The 23,770-nt window shown below is 36.7% G+C and overlaps 1 protein-coding gene across 2 annotated transcripts in view; it reads right to left on the minus strand.

The window, feature by feature from the left end:
* The window catches only part of ANKS1B (ankyrin repeat and sterile alpha motif domain containing 1B), a 1,440,110-nt gene that overhangs the window by 288,969 nt on the left and 1,127,371 nt on the right, over positions 1–23,770 (minus strand). The gene's annotated exons all lie outside the window — the stretch shown is intronic.

Genomic DNA, 23,770 nt, shown 5'->3' on the forward strand with positions numbered 1-23,770 from the left:
CAATGGAGTTAAGTGACTTACCCAAGGTCATATAGCCAAGTAATTATTAAGTGTCTGAGACCAGAGATGAACTCAGGTCCTCCATATTCCATGGCTGGTTCTCCATCCACTGTGCCACTTAGTTGCCCAAACACTTTATTATTTGAAATTAAATTAATTTTTTCCAGTTATTTTAAATTGTTTTCAGCATTGATCTTTCATAAGATTTTGAGTTCCTCATTTTTCTGCCTCTCTTCCTTCCCTCCCCATCCCCATGATGGTAAGTAATCTGATATAGATTCTATATGTACAGTCATCACATTATACTTTAAATCTATGCTAATGGATCATGTGTGTAAGTGTGACTATCTCAAACTTTTTGGGGCATCGTTTCTGTGCCAATTTTTCTAATTATGCTTGTTTAGTTTAACTTCCTTTTCTAATATCTAATTGCCTGACTGGCAATCAATGGAGCACCAGATGGGGGCTTATAAATGATTGATTGATTGTTGATCTTCATAATAGAAGACAATGGCATCATATGAATGATGGAATGATGGTATGATCTGCATATTATATTGATTACAATGAGGGAAGTGTTTTGCAAAGACATCCTTCTCATTGCCTCTTCCCATAACCCTTTTCACCCTGGGCTAATCTAAAAGGAAACAGGACTTCTGATGATGGTGGGAATATAGGTAGAGACCTTGGGCCTTTTGGGTGGGGTCTTTCCCATGTTAATGAGACACTACAGAATTACCATGATACCAGGCAGAGCACTGGTATGCTAGCTTTTGGCAACAGAACTTGTGACCGTATGGAAAGTTGACCTGTCCCTCAATGGTGTAATCAACAGGACATTGTTTTTTGGTAATTGTATTTTGACTATAAGGTGAAATGAACCTGTCTCGTGATTGCCTACAATATAAGAAAACTCCAGACCTAAAACCTTGATTAGAGAAGGAGTGAGCCATCCTTCAGGTATACTTTCTGCCAATTGGATGATATTTTGAGGAAATAATCCCACATATGCTATATAACCATATACAAAACAAAGCTCTGGGCAATGGGGTGATGATCAGGAGAGGCTGTGTGTGGAAGTTGACTCCAGAGTAGATCTTTGAAAGATTCTAAAAAGTAGTTTAGTGAGGGAATTTAGCCAGTGCAAAAGGCAAAGGACAACAATGGGATGTCCTGTGTGAGGAATAGATAGAAAATAACTTGGTTAGATTGTGGACTATGGAAAGGGAAGTAATATATAATAAAACAGGAAAGGTGGGATGGATCCAGGTTGTGAAGGACTTTAAAAGCCAAATGAGCAATTTATATTTGATCCCAGAGTTATTAAGGAGCCACTTATATTTACTGAATAGGGGAGTGACTTGGTTAGAACTTCATTTTAGGAAAATCACTGTGGCAGCTGCTTGGAGGATGGATTAGAGTTCTAAAGAGATTTAAGGCAGAGACCATTTAGGAAGCTATTGTCATAGTTGAAGTGAGATATAATGAGGACATGAACCAGGGTTGTGTTAGGAGAAAGAAAGAGGATAGATATAAGAGAGATAGACATAGAAATGAGAAGATTTGGCAACTAATTGGATATATAGCAGAGAAGGAATAAAGAACTGAGAAAAGTACTTGTGTAGGGAACCTGTCATAACTGGGAAGATGGCATGCCCTTCACAGAAATGGGAAAATTCCCAAGAGTGGTGGGTTTACATTTGAATTTAATACAATATTCCAGATGGGGTCTGACTGGGGCAGAGGAAATTAGGATAATCACCACTAATGCAGTGATCCTATCCATTCTTTGATGTTTCTATGGAACTCAAGGAGTATACATGCTATCAAGGTCCTAAATTTTAGGACCCTAGGGTAGAGCCCTAATTGCCATTCCTTAGTTATAGTTCTGAGAGTCAAAATACACAAGAGATAGTGTGATGTTGAAATGCTTTGTCCTGGGGGCAGCTAGGTGGCCCAGTGGATAAAGCACCGGCCCTGGAGTCAGGAGTACCTGGGTTCAAATCTGGTCTCAGACACTTAGTAATTACCTAGCTGTGTGGCCTTGGGAAAGCTACTTAACCCCAACCGCCTTGCAAAAAAAAAACCCCTAAAAAAATGCTTTGTCCTCAACATTCACTGTCAGGGTGATAATATATTGATAGCATCTGATAATAAGTTTATAAGATGCTGCAGGTCCTTGATCTTATCCCTTTACTCCCTGCTCTTTCTTCCATCCTCAATCCATGTGTGTAATCTAAATGGACTAATGGGTATCTGAATCCATCTCTTTAGTCAGTGCCTCACTGCTTCTTCACATTCTTAAATGCTTGCCATCCATATTGATCAAGTCTCCTTGAAAAATTTATTATCATAGGATGTTGCCTGTCCCTTAATTAAAGACTTTGAAATCAGTTCTCCATAAATTTATGGTATGAAGCAAACCCACACAGGTTTTTCTATATTTTTTTATGATGAAGTTCAGTTTGAGATTGAATTTCTTCCCAAGGTTTTCATTATTTTCACAGGGCAAACTCTAGTGGCTATATAGTAATATCAGATTTAAGATAGCAATTCTTTTTTTGTTGTTCACCTTTTGAAGACTGAAATCATTAAGGCAAGCCAAAATGGTTTTTGTTTTATTTTTGGCTGTTTTTATTTTGAAAGAGAATTTGAGCAAGTGTCTAGTTCATGGTCATCATCACTTGGGTAGAATGGCACTCAGAGTTATAACTTGGGTTCATTGATCAGGATTTTGCCTTAGCCTGAAAATTAAAGGAATCAGATAGAATTTGCATGTCTTCTGAAGCATAGAAATATCTTAGCTTAGTTAAAAAGACTTATTAGTTAGAAAATAAAGCTATCAGACAGGCAGCCTTTCTTCCTTAGGTGGACTTCTTAATCCCTCCCATAATGCCTTAGCCTCAATTTGTCTCAGAGGCCAGTGTTCTAGGGTCTCTGATGCTCCCTAAACCCAGTTGAATTTGACTAAAAATAATTCTTTGAAATATGCTAAACCTGGCCATTTTTTTCAAAATCACTGGGTTTGATACCTATAAGCCAGATTTGTAGTGCTTCCTGATCACATCCATACTCTCCTGGCTCGGTGGTCATAATATTACTGTTTGTCTCTATGCTGATCCTCTAATCTTCTTTATCATTCTTTCTCCTTCTAGATCCTAGATTTTCTTACAATGTTTTGAGAACTGCCTTAGAAATATAAACTCTACTGCCTTCCACAAATTCTATATATTTATACTGAATGAGACCACCAGAGATACCCGTGAACCACAGTTCTGGGGAACTATCCATATAGGGAATAGGTTAGAGCAAGCACTATAAGAAAAAGGAGGAATAAAAGGAACCATGACAAAGATTTATTAATTTATAAGAATAGATTTAGACATCAGATAATAGATAAATCAGATTATTTCATTTTTAAGAATCCTATCTTGAGAACTAGAGGGTACCTTCAAGAACAATGAGTCTAATCTCCTTACGTTATAGATTAGAAAATTGGTTGAGAGCTCTAAAGTAACTTGTGGAGGGTCTTACCACTAGTAAATAGATGAGTTGGGAGCTGAATGCAGGTTTTATAGACACTATTCACAATATCTTATTTACTATATTCTTATATTTACTATATACTATATTTAGTATATACTTAAACTCTCTCAGCCTTAGTTTCCCTCATCTATAAAATGGGGAAAATAATGATACTTCACAGAATTGTTGTGAAGATCAAATGAGATAACATATGTAAAACACTTAATAAAAACTATGAAAATATTAGTTACTACAATTAAGAAAAATACCTAATACAACTCAATTCAAGCATATTATTCAGGAATATTCTACTAATCATATAGTTTAACAAACTGCTACTAATTTATTTATTTAAAATGTCTGTTGATTTCTACAGTTTTAAATTTTTTTAGGTTTTATTTATTTATTTATTTTGCAAGGCAATGGGGTTAAGTGACTTGCCCAAGGCCACACAGCAAGGTGATTATTAAGTGTCTGAGGCCAGACCTGAACTCAGGTCCTCCTGACTCCAGGGTCAGTGTTTTATCCACTGTGCCATCTAGCTGCCCCCAATATCTGTTGATTTAAAAAAAATCTATAAACATGAACTTCTATTATTTTTGCACAACTCTTGTATAGGCTGATGTTCTACTCTTGCTTTTTTATATTATTTTGTGTCTTTTTACATTTCCTTGTATCACATATTTATCATTTTAATAATATGATATTATTAGATTTAATTTGTGTACCAAAATTTGTTCCGCCATTTACTTATTATAAAACACAGAATTTGCTTCCAAAAAGTTTTTAGATCAGCTTTTTCCATTTTCATTTTAATTACATCCTTAAGGTATGGGTTGTTTATACAATTTTGGGCTATTATAAATTGTCTGTGTACATGTTTTGAGCAGATGGCTTTGGTTTTTTTTAATTGCATCCTTAGGGTATAGTCTTAGTAGCTGGATTATGAGGTCAATGAGGTCATGAATTTTGTAACTTTCATAGTCCTTTTTAAGATATCCTCCCAAAGGTTGCATCGATTTACAATTCTACCAACAATGTAAGTAAATTCAGTCTTTTCAATAATTAATTTCTCCACTTTTAATTTTTTGGTTTAATTTTATAGTATATAATCAAATTACTTCAAAGTTATTATGAGAGGGTTTGATTAATTTTTAAAGTAACTGTTATTGAGCTAATTTTTTCCTTTTAGAAGCTCTTTTTGGAGGCACAGTAGAAAGTCTTTTAACACTAGAGTCACAGGACATGAGTCCAAATCCTATACTTGGTTATTTCTGCTCCTATAACTCTGGGGAAGTCTTTGATACTTTCTCTCTCTCTCTCTCTCTCAGATTTCTCATTTCTAAAATGAAAGTTTTAGAGTACTTTACTTCTCAAGGTCCTTCTAGCTCCAAATCTACAAGCCTACCTTGAATGATCTGTTGGGAAATGGGTTCCTCTTACAAAGTCTAATAAAATCTCAGGAAGTGATCATCTATGGAATCTACTACTGTTAGAGACTTCTTGTGTTAGAGGGGAACATAATTCTGTTGGGCCATATTTGGTTTTAAGAAGTTTCTAGGGATAAAAAAAAAGAGCAGAATTCCCAAATGATATTCATAGTAGCATTATATGCAATTACAAAACAAAAGCGGAATCAAATAACGTCGAACAATAGAGAAATAATTAAATAAATAATGCAACGATGAAATGAAATATAAGAATATATTTGCATATATGCATATGCATATATGTAAAATTAAAATGGATAGGCAGAAGAAATACAAAAAAAGGTTTAAAATATCTTTATGAAATAATACAAAGTAAGCAAATGAAAAACAAGAAATTCAGACTAGGACCATATGAGGGTATATATAGGCAAGATATGGTGGTGAATGCTTGTAATACCTTTTACCAGAAGAGGATGAAAAAGGTGGATCTCTTGAGGATAGGTGTTCTGATTTACAAAGGAGCTAAAGGTGACTGGATGACTGTACTAAGTCTGACATCAATATTGGTGAGCCCCTGGGAATGAGAAGTCAGTAGATTCCTTATAAAGGAAGAGATGTCCCAGGTGACTAATGTAAAATATCAAAATTTCTAGTTTCCTCATTTAATGGTTGCTTTCCTTCCAGCCTGGATGAGATATGTAGACTCAGTCTCAAGCAACAACGACAACAACAAAAAAGAAATGGTACATAAATGTGAATGAAAATGAATTGACAAAAAAACCTGATGGACCTTAGAAATGATTCTCTAAAAAAGCCATTGTGCTACTTTATACATTGAAATTAAATATAGTCACTTAATGAGTCTAGTTGGCTATATTGATTTTCAATGCTAAATATATAACAAAATTTTAATAATCAAATTGATGATGAAGTTGCTGATGAAATTCCTAGAGGTTCTCAGGTTCTGCCATTTCTTTGGCTGTCCTACAGCAGTAGTGTCATACTCAAATAGAAACAGGGGTCATTACACTATGCATAAGGAGGGTTCTATAAGAAAATCACATATTGATATTATCTATATTTTATTGTATTTTGATTTATCTTATTAAATATTTCACAATTCCATTTTATTCTGGTTCAAGTGGCACTTGGGAGTGTTAGGGACCATGTTTGACACTCTGACCTAGAATATCTGGTAGACTAAGAGTTCCATCTTGAGGGGAGGAATAGGAAGCTTGGAGATCAAGTCATTGTAGTCCTTAGGACTTCTGGCAACTGGGAATGGATTTCCTGTTTATGTGAGTTCAAGGGCCAAGTCTACTTCATGGGCTAAGTCTTAGAAACCAAATCTTTTGCATGGGGGTAGGGGTGGGAGAATTTTCCTAGGAAAAAGGTTCTAATAGTCTTGTTTTGGGATCAGATTCCAGATTTGATTTGTTTTTATTACTGAAATCAGATAAGTAGAATCTCAGATACTTTTACTCATGCCAGTTTGTTTAAGGGAGAGTTCTTTTACAAGGTGGGCCACTGTTAAAGAGACAGTTTCCATTTCATTATGAGCCAAGTCCAGGTATTGCATTTGACCTTCAATTCTGATCTCAGTAGGTCTGGCAGATGAAGAGACAGGGGCAAAAGGGATGCAATTGGATCCAAGACCGTGGAAGGATCAAACCTGTGGTAAATCAAGAACATTCTAATCTAACTGCTCTCTACCTCCCTTAAAATGACTTAGAAGAGTTTGGGCTAAACTGGTGACCTGATTATGAACAGATTAACAATGCAGAGATAAATAAGATGGCATGAAATGATAGGATCTATAGAATATATCTGGGTAGCTATTTTGCTTCACTCATCTTATAGCTATATGAACATTCTTTCTGAATGACTGAGTATATAAGAGAAAGTTACTTCTGCGAGTCTCTGCTTCCATGCCACATAATCCACAACTGTAATAGCCTTTCCTTCTATGAACTCCATATCATTCATCTTATAATTCATGTATTGCAATTCTGGGTCCTGTCATCCCAGGTATAGCTCTAGAAGTGACTTCAGAGTTCATCCAGTTCAAACCCCTCATTTTACAAAGGACGAAATTGAGGACCAAAGAGATTAATTGCTGTAAAATTCCCAAGTTTAGCACCAGAAAGCACCCATAGAGGCCCTCTAATCTAATCTTCTTGTTTTACAGATAAGCAAATTGAGGCAGAAGGAGCTTAAGGGGCTTACCCAAAGTTTCACCAAGTAAGCCCCAAAGGTACTATGGGATCAGACATTGAAATTCTATTTCTGATACTCATTACCTGTAGGACCTTAGGTAACTTAACCTTCCTGGGCTTTAGTTTCCTTCTCTATAAAATGAGAGGAATGGATTAGAAGACCTCTGAGGACTTCTTTGGTCTTATTATACTTATCTATTTGCTAACTCCTAAACCAGTTTCCCATCTATAAGACAGGAATGTTGAATTAGCTGACTTGAATGTAGAAATTTAATCCTCTCAATTCACTTTCTCTTTTTCAAGGGTCAGTGCTCTTGCCACTATGACATGCCCTTTCCTCTTTATGTATGGAATGTTTCCTATCTTGATCTTTATGTAAAATGTTTCCCAAGTTCTACTTATATTGCATGCAATTTATGAACCAAATTTCTTTGGTTAAAAATGAGTTTAATCTTGAAGCAATTTGGAGTGAACATTCATTTTAGACTCTACCTAATTTATAAGTGGATTTATCTTATCTCTCAGTTTCATTTCTCTCTTAAAACATTAATTTTAAAAAAGTTCTTCTTTGATCCCAACTGCCTTTTGGTATGAATTATCCTAGCAGGCCAACTGGATAGCCAGCAGACTAGAGTCCTACAGGGTAAGCTGCCCATTCTCTATTCTTCCAGAGTAAATAGAAGGTAACAGCTGGGATCTGTGGTTTTTTGGGAATTCTGCCTAATGGTTTGGCAGGCTGAGAAATTACAAAGTCTGCCTTGTGGGAGGTCATCTAGTCCTTCATGACAATGGCAGCTGAATACTGTAGGGAGAAATCTTTGAATCCAGTAGGCATGCCTTAATTGCTTACCATGAGCCAGGAACTGGGTGAAGCACTGGAACGATAAAGACAAAAATGACCGAATGTTCCTGTCCCCTGAGAGCTTATATTCTATGGATGTTAAAGTTATGATAAGTGAAGTTTGCCAGGAGGTAAATAAGCAACATAGGGAGGTTATCGCAAAGGATTGTGTGTTTGTAAAAGGAATTTATAGATAAGGTAAGGAATTGTTCTCTCAAGCTGGAAAGAATCTAAAAGATCATCCACACCCATTGGTATCCTTGGACAGATTTCAAGGGGTCTATGAATTCCAATGGGAACAAAATCACATACTTATTTTCATTAACCTCTAATTGAAATGTTCTATTATTTTCTTTATTTATGAATATTGACATTAATATATAATCTAATTAGAATCCACCTAACTTTCTCATTTTACATTACATCAGAGTGGTTAAATGATCTTACCAGGATCATAGGGATACTATATGCTAGCATCAGGAATTTAACTTCAAAATCAACACTTTCCCCATCATTTTTCTTTTCTTTTCCTTTTTCCCCTAGACCTTTGATTTCACTGTTGTAGAAAATGCTCAGATTCAGAGACTCCTCTTTAACAATGGAGATCAACTCTGAAACTTAAGAATCTTAGTGACTTGGAACACTGAGAAATGAAGTGACATCTAAAAAAGTCATTTGGGAGAAAATGGGGGTGAATATATCAGGAAATCTTTTTGTGACCTAGCTATGGAAATGAGTAATGGCTACATTGTTAACTGTTATCTAGCACCCCAACCCTTTAGACATAATCAATTAAGAAGAAGAAACTGATTGAATGATTAAAATATAGTTATTATGGGATGAAATTTCTTCATCTGAAAAATGGGGAAGGATGGGTAGGGTGGCTGGACTAGATGGCCTAAGATCCTTCTAGCTCCAGGTTTGTGGTCCTATGACCTTGGAGAGGTTACTTAGCTTCCCTAGACCTCAGTTACTTCATCTGCAAAATGGTGGCATGGGTAGGTGGGTGTGGACTAGGTGATCCGGTTCAGTTTCAGGTCTACCGTCCTATAATTCACTGCCAATAGAGGGAAAATGGCTCTGTAGTGATTTTATTCCAGAATTGAATCTTTAATTAACTAGAACAAATCGCACCCTCCCCCTTACCCCCCACCTGCCACTCCCCCAACCACTCCCTCTCAACTATCTATCCCAGATGGTCTCTGCCATCTGGGATCACCAGAACAAGAAATATTTTAGGTTCTGAATTTCACAGCAGGCTTAGAATCCATAGGGCAAGAGGAAGATAGTCTGAAGGCCCTCACAAGGAGACTTGCTCCTAGTTAGAAGAACACCAGAGCCACCTCGTGGCTTTTTCAATTACTACATTCATATTCAGAAATCTGTACCACTGATGCCAGCTTCTGGTGACAAACCCAAGACAAACCTCTGGCTGAGATCAGCCATTATTAGCTCACCGAGGCTCATAAAGTGTCCAGGAATTGTCAACTTGGCTTCAATAAACAAAATGGACTCTACATTCTGAAGTTATTATTTCCTAGATTCAACAGCTTTCTCTCTGGTCCAATGAAAAGAACAGCCAGCATAAAAATAGTGGAGTGAGAGGGTGAGAAATACAGGTCCCTGGAGTTCTTAATTATTCTTTATGAACAAATGATTTTTTTTATGAACAAATTATTTGTTACGAACAAATGATTTTTAGGAAAAGATCCAAATTCCAGACCAAATCAAGAGCTCAATATAGTAGAAAAAAAAGAAACATCTCGGGTCCAGTGGAAATAAGTGGAAGACATCATTTGTGATTCCAGTTCTAATATTTAACCTGTGTAACTCTAGGCTAGTCACTCAACATTTCTGGATCTCAGATCTCAGAAAATGAGAAGATTGGCCTAGATGGCATTTAAGGGTTTTTTTAATGTTTGATGAAGATAGCTAGGTGTCACAGTGGTTGGAGTGCCAGATTTGGATTCAGAAAAAGCTGAATTCTAATCCTGCATTAGGTACTTACTTCTAGCTTTAATCCTTGGCAAGTCATTCAAGTGCCTTCTGCCTCAGTTTCCTCATCTATAAAAGTGGGATGATAATAACTCCACCTAACTTTCAAAACTCATGAAAATCAATCTTTCTGATTCCAAGTTCAATGCTCTTAATCTCCATTATCTTCCAAGTTGTGAGGATCAATTTGAACAATATACTGTTTATAAACTATTTGCAAATCTTAAAACACTAGATAAATTCTATATAATAATTATTCATGATTAAATCATAGAATTTCATTTAATATCATAATACAATAATTATATTACTACAAATAATCACAAATAACTACAAATGACTACAAATAAATAATTATTACAAAAAATTAGAGGGCAATTTGATTGTTATTTGTTCTTCATTCTTTTTTTTTAGGTTTTTGCAAGGCAAATGGGGTTAAGTGGCTTGCCCAAGGCCACACAGCTAGGTCATTATTAAGTGTCTGAGACTGGATTTGGACCTAGGTACTCCTGACTCCAGGGCCGGTGCTTTATCCGCTGCGCCACCTAGCCGCCCCTGTTCTTCATTCTTGAAGGGCAGCTCGGTGGCACAATAGATAGAGCACAGTGCTTAGAATCAAGAAGGATAATGAGTTCAAACCCGGTCTCAGACACCTAGCAGCTGTGTGACCCTAGGCAAGTCACTTAACCTTGTCTTCCTTAGTTCCTCATCCATAAAATAAGCTGGATATGGAAATGGCAAAGCATTCTATTATCTTAGCCAAGAAAACCCTAAATGGCATCACAAAGAGTCAGATCCAATTGAAACCATAATAATTATTACAAAAGATTTAGAGATGGAAGGAGCTTTCAAAGTCACTGATTTCAATCAACAGTTAGTAACAGGATCTCAATATAAATACGTGCAGGATTCATTAATCAATCAATAATTAGTTGTTAAATACCTGGGATATACTAAGAACCTGGAATATGAAGGCCAAAATAAAACAGTATAAATATAGATGAAATAAAGCCTGGCAGGAGGGAGGGAGGTGAGAGACAAAAAGCAGCTGGATAGAGTGGATAGAGTACTGGTCTTGGAAGCAGAAAGATTCATTTTTTTTTTTGTGATCAAATCTAGCCTCAGATACTTATAAGCTTTTTGACCCTGTAAAAGTGACTGTTTGCCTCAGTTTCCTCATCTGAAAAATAAGGAGGAGAAGGAAATGACAAACCATTCCAGTATCTCTGCCAAGAGAACACCACATAGGATCAGGAACAGTTGGAAATGACTGAGGTGAGTGAACAACAGCAGCAACAACTACAGACAGATACGTGATAGCCAGACATGAAGGAAGATAACCATAGAAAGATGTATGGCTCGATGTAGAGATATAGATAGATAAACGAATTGATAGAACAGGAGACAGAGACAGTAGGAAGGACAGATGTAGGATGCAGGGTTTTGCTAAGCACTGGGGATATAAAGAGGAGGAAGCTCAATAGTCTCTACCTACAAAATTACACCTAAATAGGTCAAGGTAGTACATAAAAGGGGAAAAGAGATTAAATGGAAATCTTGATAGTACCAAGGACAGCACCCAAGGGTCTTCCGGGAGGGATATGAAGATAATAACCACAATATTGAGATCAGGGTGTGGAGGTGACTGGGAAATGACCTGGAGGGTTTACTTCTACAAAGATAAGATTAAATATTGCCTCTAAGAGGCTAAGGAACCAGAAAGACCTAGGTCCAAATCCTGCCATTTTTACTTCCTAGGTGTATGTAGTTGTTCAGTCATTTCAGACATATTTGACTCTTCATAACCCCATTTGAGGTTTTCATGGCAAAGATACTGGAGTGGTTTGCCTTTTCCTTCTCCAGATCATTTTGCAGATGAGGAACCTGAAGCAAATAGGGCTACCTGACTTGCTCAGAATCTTATAGCTATTAAGTGTCTCTGAATCTTCCTGATTCCAAGTTCAGTGTCATTAGGTGTTTAACCATGGGCAGGCAAAGCACTTAGCATCTCTGAATCTCATTTTTCTCATTTGTAAAATATGGAAAATAATATAAACTAGAGCTTTCTCACAGGGTTGTTGAGAGGCTCAAAGGAGATCACATACCATACATAATTCATTTGAAGACTCGAAAACACTAGATAGATGGCAGTTGTCATTATATCTATCTCAGATTTACTTCCCTTTCGGGAGCATAGTCAGAGAGTATAGTCAAAATGTCATCCTTTGGCTTTTGATAGAGTATAACAGAGACAGCACATTCCATTTGGGACAGGGGTCACATGAAATACATCTCTTTGTTCATGCTGACAGGTCAGTGAAATGGCAAAAGTTTGAATAAAAATATAATGGTCAATTTACAAAGTCAAGTATTAGCCCCTCTGCTGGGCCACCTGTCAGTTATTCATCATGATTTGTTGAGAGCTAATAAAATTCCAGGTGTTAATACTGGTTGCCTGCGGGGACTTGAGAATCCCAAAGCATTCTGATCCTATAGGCTCCAGTTTGATAGTTCTCACCATTCGAAATACTAACCAGATGGTTGGGTTAGCAGCCACATCCAAGCAAGTTGATGTATTTCATGCAAAGCATCTCACAAAGGAAGAGAATGTGAATGAGTTCTGGATGGGACCATTTCAGGGTGGAATGCTTGGATTTTTATTCCTTTATTAAAATTTTATTGATTCCTTCTGTTTTTATGTCACAGGCGCTTAGAGAATCTCCTTCCACTCTTTTCAACAAGCCTTCCCTTGTGACAACAAGTGGCTGAGCAAATCCTATGAATACAAAATCAAATCTGTTAATATCTCTGATAGTCTGCTTCTCTATTTAACCACTTCTCCGAGGAAAAGAGGAAGGTGATTTCTTCATCCTTTTATTTGACCAAGATTGGCATTGGGCTTCATTTTAACTTTCCTGTCACATCATTATAATCACTCCTATATGGTTCTCTTGGTTCAACCATGTGATAGCATGTTTAAAGCACTTAGCATAGTCTCTGGTACATGGTGGGTGTTTATCTAAGCAATCAAAAATATATTAAGTAGCTACTATATGTCAAACACTGTTCTGGAAGCACAAAAACTAGCAAAAGATATTTCCTACCCTCAAGGACTTACAATCTAATGGGGAATTTCTTAACCTGTTTTATGTCATGGACCCCTTTGGCAAACTTGCTTTCTGTGGACCCTTCTGATCATTATATTTGTTGCCTACATTAATAAAAGAAGGAAATACTTTCTTTTAGAGGTGATTTTCCTTTTTTTTTGCAAGGCAATGGGGTCAAAGTGACTTGCCCAAAGTCACACAGTTTGGTAATTATTAGGTTTCTGAGGCTGAATTTGAACTCAGGGGACTTCCTGACTCCAGGACTGCTGCTCTATCCATTATGCCACTTGGCTGCTCCTAGAGGTGATTTTTTTAGGTTTTTGCAAGGCAATGGGGTTAAGTGGCTTGCCGAAGGTCACACAGCTAGGTAATTATTAAGTGTCTGAAGCTGGATTTGAACCCAGGTACTCCTGACTCCAGGGCTGGTGCTCTATCCACTGTGCCACCTAGCCACCCCAAGTGGGTCAAATTCTTACCAAAAGGAGTGGGGGGAGGAAGAAGAAGGAGGGAATGAAAAAAAAGGTAAGAATTTAGAAGAAAAGTACAGCCTTGATGGAGAATTCAAAGCAATAAGGAAGTATAAGTGGCAATACTGCACAATGATTTCCCAAAAGAAAAGGGAATTGGAAGGTCTGTCATCATGTGTATTTGAATACTGGCTCTGTCACTTACTAATTAGGTGAAGTGGGACAAGTTACTTAACCTTTCAGGGTCCTACTATTCTTAATCAAGCTTGCTGAACTCTAGGAAATGCCTTAGGAATTGGGCAGACTTGAAACTATAGTGAGATTGTCCTTGTCTTCAAGGAGTTTATATTCTGTAAAATTTGCAGATTGGTTTAGATGGCATCTAAAGCCCCTTCCAGCTCTCAATCTATGACCTGATTTTGAATTTAACTATCTGTATTACCTCAGACAAGTACCTTCACTTTTCTTCATCTCAGTTTTCTCATCGGTAAAATGAGAAGATTGAATTAGATGACCTCTAAGGTCCCTCCCAGCTCTAGAATAAAGCTACCATTTGATGAAATGTTTAGGATGGACATTTGATTATTGAATATCACACTGCATTGGGGAAACCAGAGGGTAGGAATGAATGCAAGGATGAGCAGGAATAGGAACATTTTTCTGTCAAAGTCCATTTGAATATTTATAACATCATTGGCAAGTTTTACAAAATTATCAGCTTAAAATTTAGCCTGGTACATCTGATCACTCATTTAATTAATTTGCCCCTAAAAACTCCAGATTTATTGAATTTTGAATCCTGCCTGCAGTTGCCTTGGCAGCATCAGACCAAATGATTTCAATGACCTTAAATGGCCTATTGGCTAGGCATTCCCTACCCCCTGCTTTAGAGTAAAGGTGACCTGATCCTGAATCTTTAAAATGCTCATTAAACTTGGAACATTTTCCATATGGGCATAAACCATTGGAGGGAACTGGCAGGAGAGGAGGCAGGTTTTGGGAAAAAATGGACAGCTCATTTTTTGGGAGTTGGACACTAATGGCACCATGGGCTAGGCTTGTCTTTTCTAAGTTCTGAAGCACTCATTTCAGAAACAGCTCTGTCTGTCATTTTGCCGTGACACTAATTTATTTCCTATTTATAATTTGTGAAGTATATGTCACCATAGTTTTAATTAACTTGATTATTGTCTTTTATTTATTTATTTTAAAATCATGATTGTTACCCCTTCTGTCTTCTGTCTCTACTGAATAGTATCTTGTAATAACCAAAATAAAACAAAAGATTAATGCATTTAGGCCAGTCAACTAAGTTCAACTGTGGGTCAAATAATGTAGAACACATTCCAAATTCACTGTTCTTAACTCTCTACTTAGAGAAGGAAATGGCTTTCTGACTTGGGTTTTTAAAGCAACATATGTTCAGTGTCAAATAAGTCCTTTAAGCTGTCTCACATATATATTTATTTAAAAAAATATAGTCACTTTGTCTGAAAATAAAAGAATCAAGGCAGTTGGAGGTGTAGGAAGAAGGATTTGGTCCAAGGTTCCCAAGACAGTTTATTTATAAGGCCTCTAATAATATTTGCTTAGATTTTTATGACTGCTATACATTACTGTGTAATGGACTTGCAAGCACAGAGAAAGAGTATGAACACCTACAAAGTTGGAGTAGGGGTAGGGTTGGAATAAACCAGAAGAGGAGACTTCCTATAGCATACACTACCCAGTTTCAAATAAAACAAAAGAAAGAAAGAAAGAAATATTCCTCCCTTCGCACAATAGATAAGAAATGAGAAAACATAAAGCTATGGAAGGGAAATAGATCCATTCCAACTGGCCTGTTTCCCAAAGCTGCCCATCTGGAGCCAGTTGTTCCTGAAAAACAATTGCTAAGTTCCAGCAATGATCATGGAAGCAAAGCAGCCTTTATGAGAGTAGTCACTTTTTTTTTTTCATGTTTCCTAGTGATGGTTTGTAAGGTTATGTTACTAGAGAGTTCCCCTCAATTCTCCAACTGGGTAGCAACTAGTTCACCTTTGGCCGGGCTGAAGCTTGCTCTGGAAAATGCAGATGTCAGACAAAACCAATGACAAAACCATGACCATTTGAAATGTCTAAAGGGTTTTGATTTAGGAGGAGAAAAAGTAGATTTCTTCTGGTAGTATCAATAAACCATTATTTCTGATGTGATATAACACAAGTGCCTGGAAAGTCTGTCTTTTATTTTTCTTTATATCAATTGAACTCCTATTGTGTTTGAGCTACAAATGGAGCAGGAAAACTGAAACAAAGAACCTGTTCAAATCATGAATATTGAGGTAAAAGTCAATTAGTCCTATCTGCTCTCTCCAGCCTCCCCCCAAAACTGTGACCCAAGAAATTGAAGTGGCTTCATAGGATTATAGATTTATGACAATGTTCCCAAAGTTTCTAGTTTCTGTTTCTCTCTCTCTCTCTCTCTCTCTCGTGATACCCAGGGATATTTAAACATCTTCACAAAATCATAGTTTCATTTAGTAGTATTAAGTTCTTTATAGTTTCTAATTACAATGACATTCCTTTCTCCCTTCCCCCTTTGATAGTTGACCTTAGGAACAAAGATTTAGAGCTAGAAGGGACCTCAAGGGACATCTAATTCAGTCCTTTCATTCTATCGCCAAGGAAATAGAGGTTTAGAAAGTTTATATGGCTTTCTTAAGGTCATACAGGTAAAAGCAGGATTTTTAACTCAGTTTCTATGACCTTCACACTGTACAATTCTGACTTCCTTACATAATTCCTTCCTGCTTAAGTACATGTGTTTGATCTATGGCTTTCCAAGAGTAAGTCTCATGTAATGTCAATGAAAGCTACACATACACACACACACACACACACACACACAGACACAGAATCCTCATTACTCTTCTCATTCTAAGTCCTACTTCCCAAAATTCAAAATCAAGGTGCTAATGGGAATTGAGACATGACATTTGAGGGATCTAATGTAATCATTGCTGCCAAAGGACTTGGTTAGCAGCAGTTGGATAACTCATCCTTATCTGAAGGTCACAGAAGGAACCCTGGGAGTTTGGAGTCTATTCAATACCATCTCTGACCACTCCCATCACCCCCACCTTCATTCTTATTCCCCTTTTCCCAGAAGGCCTGGGTTGAATCTGAAGCCCAATTCAAATCAATTTACTTAATTAAATGTATTTCAATAGTATATGATGCGTAATAAATAATGGAGATGGACTTCAAATCCATGAGTTTGAATTTCAAATCTTTCACTTAATCTTTGTGCTTTCTTGAGCAATTATATCAGCTCTGTGAGTCAATTTTCTCATCTGAAATAGTAGGGAGTTAGACCTGAGAGTTCTTAAACATACCGGAGAGTTCTGGCTCAACATAGCGGAAGAAAGTTGTTAATGGTTTTAGAGGCAGAAGATAGCAAAATCCTATATTTAGAGTTGGCAGGTACCTTGGAGGCCCATTGGGTCCAATGCCTTCATTATGCAGGTGAAGAAACTGAGACCAACTTGGGTCTAGTCATCGATGCAGAGTCATATGGCTTGTAAATATTTGAGGCAGGGCTTGAACTCATATTTCCTTAATCCAAATCCAATGTTCTCCTGATGGTGTGATTTAGCTACTTCTTAGGTGTAACAAATTTTGGAAATAGTAAGATCAGGTTGGCCAAAATATACAAGGACTAAAGGAGTGATAAGATACAATAAACCAAAAGATACAGACTGGATTTACATTTTGAAGGCTCCACATGCCAGAGAAGTTTTTATTTTATCCAAGGGGAAATGGCTGGAGACACTGATGTTTCTTTCACTGACAAGATTGCACTTTGGAGAGATTTGTTTGTTAGCCGTGTAGAGTAAATTGGAGAAGGGAGAGTCTGGAATCTATGACTTCAATTATGAGGCTGTTGCAGGAGTTCAGGTGAAAGGTGATCAAGGTAGCAACTACAATAGTGGGCATTATTTCAGGGAAAGTAACAGACTTGAGAGTTGGAGAGTATAATTTATAAGACTTGGCAGTCAAGACGGTGGCACTGGAAACTATTGCAATATCCTGTTGGCTAGTCTTCCTGAGACAAATTTCTCTTCCCACTAGTCTATCTTCCATTAAACTTTCAAAGTAGAATCCTAATGTGCACCCTTCTTCCCCAATACACTCTGGTATCTCCCCATCACTTCCAGGATCAAAGATAAAATCCAATATTTGACTTTCAATGACCTTCATAACCTTCCCTCCCCACCCTTTCCAGTCTTTGTACATCTTACAGCCTCTCCCTTCCCTTTAGAATACAGTGACAATGAACTCCCTAAACAAGACCCTTCATCTCCTGACTTCACACATTTTCCCTGGCTGCCTCCATGCTCAGAATGTTTTCCCTCTTCACTTCTTCCTCTTGTCTTCCCAAATTTCATGTCTCAGTTAAAATTCCATTTTCTATGGGACGTCTTTCTTGGTCCTCCTTAATTCTGGTGCTGTCCCTTTATTGATTATCTTCCATTAATTGTATATCCCCCTCCTTCCCTCCCTCTCTCCCTGTGTCTTTGTCTTTCTATCATAACTCTATCTAAATTGTATCTATCCAAAACTTTCTATCATTCTTATCTATCTCTCTATGTGTCTATCTCTTGTTTTTGACATAGTGGTTTGGAAGTTGTCCTTCCCATTAAACTATAATTTCTTTTTTAGGTTTTTGCAAGGCAAATGGGGTTAAGTGGCTTGCCCAAGGCCACACAGCTAGGTAATTATTAAGTGTCTGAGACCTGATTTGAACCCAGGTCCTCCTGACTCCAGGGCCGGTGCTTTATCCACTGCACCACCTAGCCACCCAAAACTGTAAATCTCTTAAGAACATGAACTATCTCATAACTTTCTTCATATCTCCAGAGCTTAGCTCATTGTTCATCACATAGTATATGTCAAATAAATGTTTATCGATTTACTGACCACCATTGATTCTTCCTCTTAATAGCATTAAAAATCACTAGTCGGTAAATATATGGGTTGTGCTAGGCAAAAATCTTGGGAAACGTCAATTAAAAAAATAAAATCTATGCCCTTTGGTATTAATCAAATACAACTAACAGAACAGAGGCCCATGATTAATGATAGATGTCTTGACCTTTGCCAAGCCTAAATTGGTTGAGATTCTGATGATAAATATGAGGCATCAGACTAGGACTGAGCTTGGTAGCAAATGAAATCTAGGGAATCATGATATTCAGAAGTGGAAATGGTTCTGGAGATCATCTAGAATCTAATCTCATTTTACAGATGAGGAAATAGTTTCAGAGAGTTTAAGCAACTAGCTCAAATTTACAAAAGTAAGTACATATCAGAGGTGGCATCTGAACACAGGTTCTCTCATTCCAAATCCTATGCACTTTCCGTTGTATCATACTGCCTCCACATCTCAAGGCTAATTTTAGATATGCCATAATTCTTAAGTCACCATCTGAATAAAAACAAAGCTGCAATTCTCCAATCAGCACATGAAACTTCATGTATCTACACAGGGGAAAAAAAATCCCTTAGGGTTCTTCTCCTACTACTCAGTTTCAGTTGCTCCCAAATGACCTCCATTTGCTAGCTAATTAAAACATTTCAAGAGTAATGACAAGAAAAGCTATAACTATGACTGCTTTAAAAAAATTTTTTGGTTATTTTTTTGAAAGAGGCATCAGACATTAGCTCTGACAAAGAGCATATTTTTCAGGTCCAGAATCACACTTAAGAATCTTTAACATGCTAGGCAAAAAAAAAAAATGTAGGTAGATGTTCTATTGCTATGGAAACAGATACAAAAATCTCAAGCTAAATGTGGGGACCAACAGGTTTTACATGTAGAGAGCAAATAAATTGCAGGATTCTAATTATATTTAGAAATGCTCTGATCAAAGCCTCGAGGGCTAGAAAGCATCAAGCCTGGGTGGCTGAGTATGAGCTCCTCTAATTATAAAAAGAAAAAAAAAGCCATTAGACTAACCCAAGTGAGGAAGGACAAAATGTCCATGAATCTAGTTGTCACAGCACCACTTAGGAATTTAGGGCCATGGATTTTTAAAGGAGGAAGGATCTTAGGGGCCATTTAATCCAATCTGCTTCTTTGACAATTGTGAGACCTAATGCCCAAGGTCACAGAGGAAGTGAGTGTCAGAGGTGAAATTTAAGTCGACATATTCTCATTCTCATTCCACTAAAGTAGGCATTCTTAACTTGGTGTCCATAGACATAAAACAAAACAAAACAAATCCACAATAATTTGAAAATTGTAATTCAAAATCACTTGTCTCCTTTGAAATTTGACATTTTATTTTATGCACTAAACAATATAATTCTGAGGAGGTTTCACCAGACTGCCAAAAGGATCCAGCACACAAAAATGTTATGTAAATGTTAGCAATGATGCTTGTTTTTCAGTCATTTCAATCACGTCCAATTCTTCATGAACCTATTTGGGGTTTTCTTGGCAATGATACTAGGGCAATTTGACATTTCCAGCTCTAGCTTATTTTACAGATGAGGAAACTGAGGCAAATAGGTGCCTTGCCCAAGGTCATGTAGCTAATAAGTGTCTGAGGATGGATTTGAAATCAAGTCTTCCTGATTCTAAACCCAGTGCTTTATCCACTGTGCCATCTAATTGTCCAAGCAATTATTACTAACATATTATTACTCTTATCACAACATTCTTTTTTTGATGATGAAAGTAATATTTTTTTCACTTTTTAGCTGGGGACATTGAGACTGAGATAGACAAGTGATTTGACCATAGTTGTCAGTCAGTATTAATTGTAGGATTCTCTACAAAAATGACTATTGGAATATTGGAAGGTCAGATATGATTTTTTAATGATCAACCAATTAGTATATAAACACTTACTAAGCATCTCCTATGTGTCAAGCATAATAGAAAGAGGCAAAATGATAGTCCTTTGCTATCTCTTATACTTTATGTTTCTTCCTTAGGGATGTGATTTCTCTCTCATCACCTTCAATTTGGATCAATGTACAACATGGAAACAATGTAAAGACTGGCAAATTGCCTTCTGTGGGAGGTGGGGGGGGAGAAAGTAAGATTAGGGGAAAAATTGTAAAACTCAAAATAAATAAAATCTTAAAAAAATAAAATAAAAAATTAAAAAAGATAGTCCTTGCTCTCAAGGAGCTTACAATCTGATGGGGGATTTTTCATGCAACAAATACATACAATGTAAGCTATATACAGGATAAATAGGAAATAATGGAAAATCATGGGAATATATAGGACTGGGGAAAGTTTCTAGTAAAAGAAGGAATTTTGATTGGGACTGAAAGGAAGCCAGGGAAGCAGGTGGATGCCGGGGAGGATTCATTTCATTTAGAAATGATGCTAGTGTTGACCCCAAAGTTTTCTTGCAAAGCATTACCTACAAGGGTAATGATCCAGCAAAAAAAAGCAATAAATCTTGAGTTGGGGAAGGTCTTAGGAATCCTACAATTAACACTTACAATTAATGATATGACTAAGTCAACATCTAAGCCTTAGTTTCCTCATCTGTAAAATGGGGAACACATCTGCCCTGTGGGATTATTGTGAATTATTACAAATCTCAGGGAGAAAATGAAAAAAAAAATTCTGTGAAAAGATTTGCAATTTTCACAACTATTGTGAACTTCTATTTTATTATAAAATGTGAGTTATTAATCCCTACTGAGATAGATGTATCTGGATGGCTTTCTTTCTCCCAAACTTTTCTTAATGATCAGTCTCATATTTGAAATTTCATCATTAAAGATGCATTTTGGAGGTCTTAATTTTTATGATGTTTCACTAATTTCTTTTAGTCAGTTAGAATGATGAAAGGGAAGTATTCATTTTTTCTCTTTTCTATGACATCATATATTTAGAAATAGAAGGACTCTTTCCCAGTATTTAAGTTGATGAGACAGAAGAGATGGCCAGATATGATGAAAAGAAGAAAATGGTTTGGGAGATTCAGAGTTGATTGATTGACTAGAACCAAAGAGTGGTGATAAAAGGACTTACATTAGTCTAGGTGAAGGTTTCTAGTGGATTCTGGCCTGGGACTTATTTTATTTACATGTTTTATCAATGACTTGAAGAATTATATAACATACTTATCACATATGAAACTGACAGAGAACTTGGAAAGACCACCCAACACACTGGGTGGGAGAATCAGTGTTTATAAAACAATTGTGACAGGATCCAAAGGTGAGTTGAATCTAATAGGAATGAAATTTGGTAGGAATCAATGTAATGTCTGGCACTTTGATTTCAAAAAATCCACATGAACTCCTTTCTAATTGTGTGTGATTTAGCCTGTCTTTAAAGACAGGAATATGGCAGAACAGAAAGTCTTTTGAGTCTTTTTTGTCATGGACCCCTTTGCAGTCTGGTGAAACCTCTGGACTCATTTTCAAAATGATTCATTTAACTGCATAAAATTTGGAAAAATACATTCTACAATAAAGGAAACCAGTTTCATTGAATTGAAATTTAAAAAAAAAATTTAATGCACATAGGCTGTAGACTAAGAACCCCTGCTTTTAAGGATGAGAGAATCCAGAGCTGGAAGAAACTTCAAAAATCAGAGTCCAACCCCTTCATTTTCCATATGAGGACCGAAGTTCTTTCTGAAAGTCACACAGGTAGGGCAAGCAGGAAAGTTTCAACTTGACACAGATATTCTGAGTCTATTGCTCTTTCCACTAAACAATATAATACCCCCAAACAAAACTTATAAATTACTCACCAAGGCAGGAGGAAGTTAGGTTACGTAGTGAATAGAGTCCTGGACTTGGAGTCAGAAAAACCTGAGTTCAAATCCAACCTAAAACACTTATTAGCTATGCAACCCAGGGCAAGTCCCTTCATTGTGTTTGCCTCAGTTCCTCATCTGTAAAATGATTTGGAGAAGGAAATGGCAAAACACTCTAGTATCTTTGTCAAGAAAACCCCAAATGAGGTCACAAAGAACCAGACACTGCTAAAATATGACTCAATAAAAGCTAGAGAAAGATGAGAGCAGATAGAAACAGATAACAGATGAATATAAAATATGTGAATATATAAATAATTAAGCTAACTTTTATTAATAACCTAAAAATGAAGATTATGGAATAATATATTTAAAACTGGAAGGGACTTTTAAAGGTTATCTAGTTTATACTTTTAATTTATATAGATAAGAAAAAGGTTAAGTATTTTCTCCATTATCACACGAATAAATGGCAGAACTAGATGTGAACACAACTCCTCTGGTCCCAGCATCCTTTCTGCTGGGTCAATCCTACTTCCTTGATGATGTGCATTGACCAAATACATAGAAAATAATGCTTTAGGGTATGACTGTACTAAGTCCAGGTTCCAAGGAAAGGCAGAAATATTGTCCCTGTCCTCAAGGAGTTTACAGTCTATTGGGTGAGGAAGGAGGAGAAGAGGGGAACGATACCTAGACAGATATACATAAAGCAAGATAAAATCATGTGTGAGAATAGAGATTCTAAACTGGTAGGAAGTGTAAGCATATGTGTGTGGTGAATAACTATATATCATATGAGGCAGTTAGGTGGTATAATGGATAGACCATTAGGCTTGGAAGCAGAAACACATCTTTCTGAGCTCAAATCTGGCCTGGGGCATTTATTAGGTGTGTGATACCGGGCAAATCACTGTGCACTGTTTATCTCAATTTCCTCATCTGGAGAAGAATATGGCAAAACCACTCTAATTTCTCTGCTAAAAAAAAACCCCAAATGGGATCATAGAGAGTCAGACATGAGTGAAAATGACTGAACAACAACATATATTAAAAAGTAATATATTAGAAAGAAAATATCAAATAATGAATAGATATCTGATATAGATACCCCTGAAGCAAACTTCAGAGTCAGGAAGACCTGGATTCAAGTTTTAGTGGTGACATATATTATTTGTGGAACATGGAGCAAATTACTTAACCTCACATTGCCAAGCCAATCCTCTAAAACTTGGGAGTTGCAAAAGAGGTTTGATTTTACTTTGTGGAGAGTTTCCTCTATGGCAGATTTCTATACAAATAAAATGAAAGATCTAGTCCCCCCCTCCCATAGTAATATATTATTATATTACTTCTATGCTTCAAGGTAGCCTAGAAATAAATAGAACAATGAGTCTAGAAATAGTTTAAAT

This window comes from Macrotis lagotis, chromosome 2 (genome assembly GCF_037893015.1).
Source record: "Macrotis lagotis isolate mMagLag1 chromosome 2, bilby.v1.9.chrom.fasta, whole genome shotgun sequence".
NCBI lineage: Eukaryota > Metazoa > Chordata > Mammalia > Peramelemorphia > Peramelidae > Macrotis > Macrotis lagotis.